We start from the raw sequence: 10,025 nt of genomic DNA, 5'->3' as shown, positions 1-10,025 counted from the left end.
TCACCGTGGAGGAGCGATGCTGAGGTGGAGGAGGATGGTGAAGAGAAAAAAGACAAGAGAAAAGTTGATGATCATCATATTTAGTCACGTTTTTGCAGCTGTTAATGTAAACCATTAGACTTACGTTTTTATTTTTAATTTGGCTTTATTGTATTTATTTGAAGTGTTTTATTGTGCTGTGCAGCACTGTGTGCGGCTCTGTCGTTGCAAACGTGCTATAGAAATAAACATGAACTTTTTTTCATTTATGAGTTTAGATGATAGTTTTAATTTATTTTGGGTGTGTGTGTAGCCTGCATCCACATTTGTGTATCCCCAACAAAATGAAGTAACAAGGAAAATTATATTTTATCCCCTGTCAAAAGCTTCAGAGTTGTTCATTTTTACAATGACCATGCTTATTTACTGAATTTACTATTGATTTTCGTGTCTTTCTCACTTAATGTTAAAATTTCCATAACTTGTATGATAGATGGATTTTATTTTGCTTTCTAACAGTCCCAAGATGCTGACTTATGTATAGACTAATGTGTATTTTATTAATGACTTAAAGTATATTTAAGGTGATGTAACATAAACAAAAAGGTAAAGCTGTGGTTTAGATATTTAACATCCCAACTGTATGGCAATCTACAGATCACATGGGTGATCCTGACATGCTGCTGAGGGTAGTTGATGGTTGATAGTGAAGGGAAAAGCGTGGTACACCTGATTAATTAAGCTGGAAAAATCTTTGCAGCCAGTTTATTTTCACTGCTTTGTGTGGTACAGTGTATTCAGACCCAGTCCAGCTGTCACCATCACCTCTCAGAGGCCAAGCGTTTGTCTAAGACAACATGAAGCAATAGCGATCATTGCGTGGGATTAGAATTTCTTATAAATATGGTTCTCAGACATATTTTGGCTTATTATTTTTAACTAATCTCACAAGAAAAATCAATTAGTTTGTTCCTTTTGTTACAAGCTTCTGTAAAATTGTCCCCCTGACACATTACGAAATTTTATGTGCTACAGTTAACTTTACAATTTCAGTTTCAGTTACTGTTTGGTTACATTTTTATTTACATTTTATGTTTAGAAAAACATTATGGTTTGGATTAAAGTACACCCTCTGACATTTAAAATTGTGCACTTCTTCCCTTTGCAACAAGCCTCTCTTCCATTTTTTGAGTTATAGCTGTGGGAATTACTACCAACAGAGTACAGTACTATAACATCTATGTATTAAGGATTTGTCTTTATTTTAAAAATTATAATAAAATGTGCAAATTGGGCTGATTTAACAATGATCTGGGATCATTTGGGAGTGAGATTAAGTTTGTTAAAGAGGTCTAGCTAACTCATGTCCAGTTAATTCTGGTTTCCAGTTGTTGCTTAAAAATGCTTCAACGACTGTGACATTTAATGTCTACTTAATTGACAACTTGAACTTCATGATGACAAGGATTTGGTATCACTTAGTTTTAAACCTCAGGCTCAGGGCAGATCTGATGTTTTTCACTTTCCTATCCTCAAGTACAGCAATATTTTTTAGGGTATTGGCTAGCGCTAGTGTAGCTGGTTGGCATGCTAGCTGTAAAACAAGAACAGAAATTCAATTTCATAAACTGGTTTGAAGGAAACAACTGAGGTGGACACCCACAAGAGAAAAATTAAGAGCACTCCTCAAGGAATTATTTTTTAACTCTGGGAATATTTGCCATATTATAGCACATCTGGAAAAATTGGCCCTTCACACGAGTTCATAGCTTGTTTGCTCAGGCATAAAATATCAGCGACACCACCTCTTCTAAATCTTTGTCAGATCAGATGTTGTTAACAAAGTTATTTCCATTCCCTCTACTATGCATTAAGTCTTATTCAAAACAGACAAAAAGCGAGCGTATAAACCTTTTCACAAATTAGTGGAAGTTTATTTGATTTTTATGCTTTCCATTCAACTTTTGTTTTTCACATGTTTTCACATGTTTTAAATGTGAAGCAAACACAGCAATATAAAGCCAATTATAGTAACAAAATCAGAACAGCAGGTATGAAAATGTCTTTGCTTGCAGCACCTGAAAGGAGTAAGCTTCAGTGATGCTTGAAACAAACATCCCATTAGGCAGCTTTAACATTGCATCATTAAAAACCCATCCTATCTGGTAACCCCTGGTAAGAGTTTCATTTAATTTTTTCTCTTTTTTTTGACACAGTTTGAATTTTGTAAATGTGTGGACCCCTCATGCTCTTTTAGTAGAAGAAATTTTGAAGAAAGGAGGAGTTGTTAAAAATTTTGGTTCCCATTGCTTTCTGACCTTGCCCATGTGTCACGGTCTTTAATCTCTCTATTTAAATGACTATAAAGTAAAACAAAAGCTCCTTTGTTGATGAAGACCACATGATATCACTCATCTCAGTGCTTTATGAGTTGCTCAGAATAAAGATTTAGTAACCACAAATAAAAAGGCTTTCCCCTTCAGTGCAGGGAAGTAAGCATTCTGCCAGCATGGAGTCACCGGAGTGGTCAAACATAACATGGGTTTAGCATTCAGACATAATTAAGTTGCCATACACAAATTTAGAAGATCAAGGAAACAATCCCACATCAAATTTTCTCCCAGAGGGATTTATCACTGCACCCTGACCTGGAAGGTTTGGCAGGGATGGCAAATTTGTGCTTAATTATTTCAAGACGTGAGGAAAGCTGGATTGTATGTAGACTTGGTGGTTTTGTGACTCTGACTTAAGCTCTACAGCAGGATGTGCTGCATTTTATCATCTGCAAACACATAATGACTAATCATAATATTGCTTTATGAATCACAGGTTTTTGTAAATATGAATGGTATGATAAATAGAACTTGCTATATTAAAGTGTCTTTTTGGTAATAAAAAACAGCAGCACAGAGGATATCTAGTGAAGAACTGACTTAACAATTTAAAATAAAGAAAAAGTAGGTACAGGGTTTTCCTGTTCTGGAATACTTTTTGTTTTTTAGTAGTTGAAGCCTCTCTTGTTGATCCATCATTGTTTCCCATTGGTACTTTCACAAATTTGTCCATGTTTTGCTAGCAGTGCCAAAACTACAAGTTTTATTTAGCTTTGCTGTCCCCACCCTGTCATATGTCAGAGAGCAGACATGAATGACATGCAAGAAGGAGAAAGGCAACGGTGGAAGAAAAGAGTTTGCATCAAATATGTGAGATGTGAGACAGAGCAACCAGAGAAGGTATTGAAGAGAGGAACAGAACAGATCCAGACAGAAAAGGTCCAATGAAACTCATCAAACTCTATGAGGAAAAGCTTAGAAATGAAACCACATGTATGTTTTGTACAAAATTAGTCAAAAGCATATGGAAACACGACTGAGACCTGCGATGAAAGTACAGAAATTATCCACGTTGATTTTTCGGAATCCTGGACATGTAAATATCAGCCTAAAGTTCAGGCTGGCCAGATAACACTGCATGCTGGAATGTACTACATAAAGGGTGGAAACACAGGGTTTTGCACAATTTCAGAGTCAAAGAGGCGATTCTGCAGCAATCTGAAAACACATGAATCCGGTCCTTAAAGTTATCAAGACAAAATACCCACAAGTTACCACTGTGCACTTCTGTTCTGCTGGTCCATGTAGACCATACAAGAACAAGAAGAGTCTTTTTTTTCTCCCTGTTACCTACACTGGGGTTTGAAAGAGCTACTAGGATTGATTATTCCTCTGAAGGGGGACAGAGAAAAAGTTTGAGAACAAATCACTTTGGCTACAATAATCAGAAAAATAAGTCCAAAGTTGATGATGCAAGAAAAAGCCATAGTTCATCAGTCAAAACTCTTATATGGAAAGTTAAGACAAAATTTTGAGGTAGAACACTAAATTAGAGATTAAATTTGTACATGTTAATCAAGTGTATTAGACTATGACAAGAGTTTATAAAATGTTAGTTTTTTTTACACCAAGAAGTCTGCTAGACTTGCTACGGTTAGACACTCAAGTTCAACTAGGGGGTTGCAACATTCAGCCAGTTTACTTTCACACTGCATTTAGTTAAACAAGCTGAACTTTTGAATGTGTTTCCATCCGTGCCTGAGGTGGCACTACATCAAAACTTAGTGAAAGAGAAGACAAACGACAAACAAGAAAACTCATTTATTGATTAATGTAGGGCAACTTCAATTTTCACCACATAAGTTGTAACCTGCTTTCTGCATCTGGTTCACGTGAATTAAACCCAGACCTAGGAAGAGGAAGGAAGCTGTTCAGTTTTGGATATGGGTGTTCAGTATGGATTAAAGCTGGAAAATGCAGAAACTTAAATAAAAATTCACAAACTACAAGAAGAAAAACTCCATTTTCATCTTGGTGGTGATGCATGGGAAGCTCAGTGCATGACAAAGCAGGGAGTTGGAAGCTCACATCAGTTCAGTATGAAGACATAGGTGTTTGTTTCTGTGTGTTTATATTTATTATGTTATTGCATATAAAGCAACAACTACAATCATGGTGTAAATGCACCATCAAGAGGCATTAATGTCTGACTGTAATCCAGGGTGAGATCAGCCAGCAGCAGCTTTGCACGTTTCATTTTCAGTCTGGTCATGGAGCAGAGCTGAACATCTCCTGCTCCGACTGCAGCTGTAAGAGCTGTCGGATGGGGGAGGGGTGGAAGCGAAGCTCATTGTGAAGAAGTAAATGTTACATGCTTTCATGTCAGTTTCTAAAAGTGTCAAATAACACCAGAAAATGTCGCTAGATTTGTCGCTAGTTGTTTCTTTGTAATAGCGTCACTAGATCGGTCGACTAAATATCTACTACAGGGAATTTGTTATTTTTGAAGAACCACATTTTTATTCCAATTTTAGATTTTAAAATAAAGAAAAAAAATAGTCAGACTTTCTTCTATGGGAGGTAGATGTTTATGAAAAATTAAAAAAAAAGAAAAAAAAGAACAAAACAAAACCATAGTTTCCAAACTAATGACAAAAAAAAAAAGAGAAATATATATATATATATATATATATATATATATATATATATATATATAACTGGTACTTTTAGTGTCATGTTGTGAAATTAAATGCAAGTATTTCATGAAAAAGCTGAAAAATTGCTAAAACCTGCATTTGTTATTATATCTATATGTAAAAACATTAGTTTGTTCTTTAGCATTTTTTAGCCATGCATCAAGAGCCATTTTGGAAAGTCCAGAGAGCCACTTGCAGCTCCAGACGTTGCAGACCCCTGATTTAGAGTTTGTTAACCAAAATTTACTGCATCTTCATATAGCAATAGGCCTTCTTTTAAAGGACTATACTACTAGTCTCTACCAAACATCCCACGATAAGAAATCAACTTTAACTTGTATAACACCTCTGCTAAGCTATAATGAACGTTTTTTCTTTTTTAGCCTTGTTGTCTGTGATCCTCTTCCAGGATGTACAGTATATAGTTTACTCTTGTTCCCCTCTGAAGTCAAACATCATCTCTTGTGTTTGTCTGTGATGAGATGATTGTTAGCGCACCATCTCACAAACTGACTGGTCAGTTCTCTGTACTGAGCGTCTTGTCCATCACTGATATACCTGACAACTGCACAGTCATCAGAGTATTTCTGCAGATTAGACTCTGCATCTGAGGTGTACAGTGTGAGGAGAAATGGTTAGCATACAGTTCCTTGTGGCACTCCTTGCCACAAGGAACTGTATGCTAACCATTTCTCTGCTTACCACCATCTCAGACACACAACCGTTAAGTCTCACAAATTATGGTGTTTGTTAGGTAGTCATAAATCCAGGTGGTGGTGGAGGTATCCAACTGGAACTGGAATTTATGAAGATTCTCACAAAAGAGATCATCATCATCATCACTTTTGACACACATAAGATGGAGATTGTGTGCACAAACTCACACACATGCAAAATCAAATTCTGATACAGGTACACATCTGGACTACAGTAGAGGCCATGTCAAGAACAGCCATCAGTCTTTATCAGGGACCTCTTCAAGTGCTTTTTTCTTCTTCCACGCTCATTGTTTTTCTCTCTTACACACACATACACACACACACAGTGTCTCAGTATGCAGCAGAGAGTATGTTCCTGTTCAGTTACATTCATTAAAAATGATGTGGGGAAACATTTCAGTTCTACTCTCAGCTCAACTTGACTCTTGTGTCCAGAGAAATAGAGCCTGTATTTTTGTCAAGTACTTGTTCCAGTTTCATTTTAGAGTTCCCAGTTTTGTTCCTGAAAGTTGTTCTTTTTTTCCTTTTTACTGTAACATGATTTCCCTGTGAAAACATTTATTATTTTTGTCTTGTGCTGCTCATCGTCTCAATTTTTGCTGCATGAAATATGAAACTACTGAACATTTAATTCAATAATAAGCTGAAACACAGAGTTTTCCCAATAGCGTTTGTATTTCTGTGAGGTCGCAGTGTCTGGTTCAGTTGAATCCATATTGTCCTGCAGGGAGAGACACGGCCAAGCTAAGTTTTCACAGTCTGGTAAAGCGTGCCATGCAAACACATTAGGTCATACAGCATTCATGGGCTTATGCTTTTGGCATGTTCATTTCTTGTGTAGTAGAAGCATGAAACAGCAGAGACATATCACTACGGAGAAATATGCAGGGTTTAAAGTTAAAGCTTATTCAGTTTCTCCTCTTGATGAATCTAGTTTTTGGATTCATGTGTTCCTGAAACCCAAAATCAGTAAGTGTTTTAAAATTAGATCTGTCATGTGGCCTTAACCTCAAGCCCACAGTTTTTTTGCACCTTCATAGGTATTTTTTCTGATGCTCTTCCAGTGTTATGGCCAGTAAATGCTTTCCCATGCAAGTTTATTGTGCAGATTTACAGAATTTCTCAAATAAAGACATCTGGCAAATTGGATGTATTAAAAAATAATACTGAAGAGTGTTTTAAATATCTAAAATGTTGTACTAAGACATTTAACGAATAAATCTCTTACTAAACAAAACAACTAGCAAGACAGCTCAGATTCTACATAATAATAAGTTCACATTATATAGACAGTGATGGTAAGATGCTGTCGATCCAAGGAATACATGAACTCCAGTCACATGAAGCCCCCATGTCACCTGGGGGCCCCCAAGTGCACTTGAAATGCCAAAATAACTTAAATTTGAAAAAGAAAGAAAGAAAAATTACAAATACATTATTGACTAATTTAAATTGAAACCACATTCATTCGTTTGTTCATTTTCTATCTCATACGTGGACAGGTTACCAGTCTTTTGCAGGGCCAAACAAGGCAAACAACCACTCACATTCCCTCCTAGGGAGAATTTACAGTGACCAGTTAACCTAACAGGCATATCTTTGGACGGTGGGAGGAAGATTGAATAAAGGCCATACACACAAAAACTCAAATGATACAAAGCACAAATACTACTGCCTTAATCTATTCTTGCTGTTGCCTTTGTTATTTGGAGTATGCACACAGTTTTTTGCACTGCAGAGTGCTCTCGAAATGTTGAGGTTCACAGACATAAGAAGTCAAAGACAAATCAGCTACAGTTTTGAACCATTTTGTAGAAAGAGGTTGCATGTTTTGCACACTATGTATATATGTTCCAATTAAATGGAAAAAAGTAATTAAACTGGTTAACTTGTTTACTCTAAATGCAGTGTGTTGTTGGCTGATGTTTTCTGTTCATTTCAAATAAAGTTCAATATGCCACACTCATATATCACTTAAGCCTTAAAAGCATAAATCAATACTAGAATGTTTTTCTGAATTTTCTACTCCAGTGAGGTTAAAAACCAGAGCCATGGTGACACCCATATGCTTTAAGACTAATACAAATACTGCAAATGAATGAGTATGTTCAGGGCTCGATTTGCATGGGGGCTTTCGCGGGAGTTTCATATTTAAGCAGACATCACAACTTCCTAAGTCATGTTCATGCACATATATATTTTACTGTTATAGCCAAAAACATTCTATGACTGTGCAGCTGATAAACACATCACAAAGACAAAAAGTTCCTCTACAGACAAAAAAGCTGCAAATGAACTCGGGCACCCTCCTCAGGGTCTCAGGTGACTGTTTTCAGAGGAGCTCTTTTTTTTTTTTTTTTTTTTTTGAGAGGAACTGAGCTCCCCTTTGCTTCCCTGTAACTGGAACCATGGGTGTGTTACATTTACAGCAAACTGATCAATCACCAGCAATAGTAAAGCACTGGTAATGCTCGGGAAGTTAGCCCCCTCCTCCTAGGTCAATTTAATTAACTTTAGATGCTTCAAAATGTAATTTGACATAAGATACTGAGACACTGAATTTCAGCTTTGTTGATAACAGGAAAGAAAATTGAACTGCAGATGGAAGTTAGCTCAGAGGGCTACAATCTGGTCCAGTGCATTTTTTCCTCTGTGAACAATGCTACAGTAGGTCCCTGTTCAATAAACTACAAACTGAAAGAAATGATTTGCCACTATTAGAAAATGACTTACAAAAATCTACATACTTATGTAATCGCCATATTGTGTTCATATTACACAAACCAGACATAATAAGAAGGGCTGTCAAATGATAAAAACTTTAAATCAGATTAATCACAGCTTGCAAGTTAATTAATCATGATTACTCATTATTCACAACTATGCCTGAAATATGTCTGTTTTTACTGCATTGTATCAACAGAAAGGGCTTTTCTTCACTTTTTACATTAAATGATCACTTTAGTTGTAATTATCTGTTTAATATTTCATAAAATCTAGATGTTAAAGAGAAAAAGATATTAAAAAAGATCTCATTTATGCCCCCCGCCTCCTTTCCTGGCCAGTGGCCCTTTCTGGCCCATGCTCAAAACTTTTCTAGACTCACCCCTGCATAGCTGAAGAACAAATCCTTTACGATCTGACAACTACCTTGTTAGAGGAGAGACACACTCTGATTTGTATCTCAGAACCTTTTCATAATTTCTCTCATCACAAGCCCCATAAATGATGTGTCTCCAACATCTGCAGAGCACCAATGATTTAGAGAAGACGTCCCCTTTGCTGTTTCACTGTCACTAGATATCCAAACCTGGTCCATCTTCATAGATGTGTGCTGTCTTATGACTAGTAGATTTTACAACTGTGTGTCACTAGCAAACCTCATTAATACTGAAAAGTACTATGAAATAAAGGCCATCAATATCTAAATGAAATAGGCTGTTGTTATCAACATGTTTCATTTTTTAGCTTCCCGTGACAGTGACATGGGTCTGGTTGACATGAGATTGATCAATTTTGCTTACTATTGCTAGTGTGTCCAAAAACAATACTTCAGGGGTAAATATGTGTTTGTATGAACCATGAACTATGAACCACTAGAGAAGTCCTGGTCCAGAATTGCTTGTTAGTTCCAAGGAGAGAATATCAAGGTGCTGAGGAGTAGAGATATCAAGGTCAGGTTATATGCAAGGAAATTACTGCGGCTGGCCTGATTATCATGCAGCAAATAGAGACAATCTGGTGAAGACTAGAGCTCCTGCTTGTCCCTAAATAGCAGGGAGTTGAGCAGGATAACGAGCTGGATGATAAGCTGTATCTCCAGACTCCGCCCTCAGTCCCCATGGCAACCTGCTCAGCCCTACCTGCAAACTCAGACACACACAGAGCACAACGATGACACGTTCACCTGCTGATCATCATATGATGAGAGACAGCAAGTAAATTGTTGCAGCACCAACTTGCAGTAGCAGCCACAGCTTGGCATGAGTCGCCACACTTTGCCGGTGTTGTGTAGTAATGCGCTACCGCAGGCTGAATTTATAGGTTTATCTGTCAGTCTGTGCTATTCCATCAGAACAGAATACTGTGGGTATTTTTCATACAATTAACAGTTTTGTGCAATCAAACATAGTTAGTTTAAAGATCATTAATCAACATATTTTTGGAATAAGGGTATTTAAACCAACTGAAGAACCCTTTAGGTACTATCTTAATAACTTTGCATACCGTAATGGACTTGGGGTTGAAGATGCCATCATATACCTGCTTCAGAGAGCCCACTCTCATCTGGACCAGTC

Source organism: Melanotaenia boesemani, chromosome 12 (assembly GCF_017639745.1).
Source record: "Melanotaenia boesemani isolate fMelBoe1 chromosome 12, fMelBoe1.pri, whole genome shotgun sequence".
In the NCBI taxonomy this organism is placed as follows: domain Eukaryota; kingdom Metazoa; phylum Chordata; class Actinopteri; order Atheriniformes; family Melanotaeniidae; genus Melanotaenia; species Melanotaenia boesemani.
Note: the sequence above shows the minus strand (reverse complement) of the source record.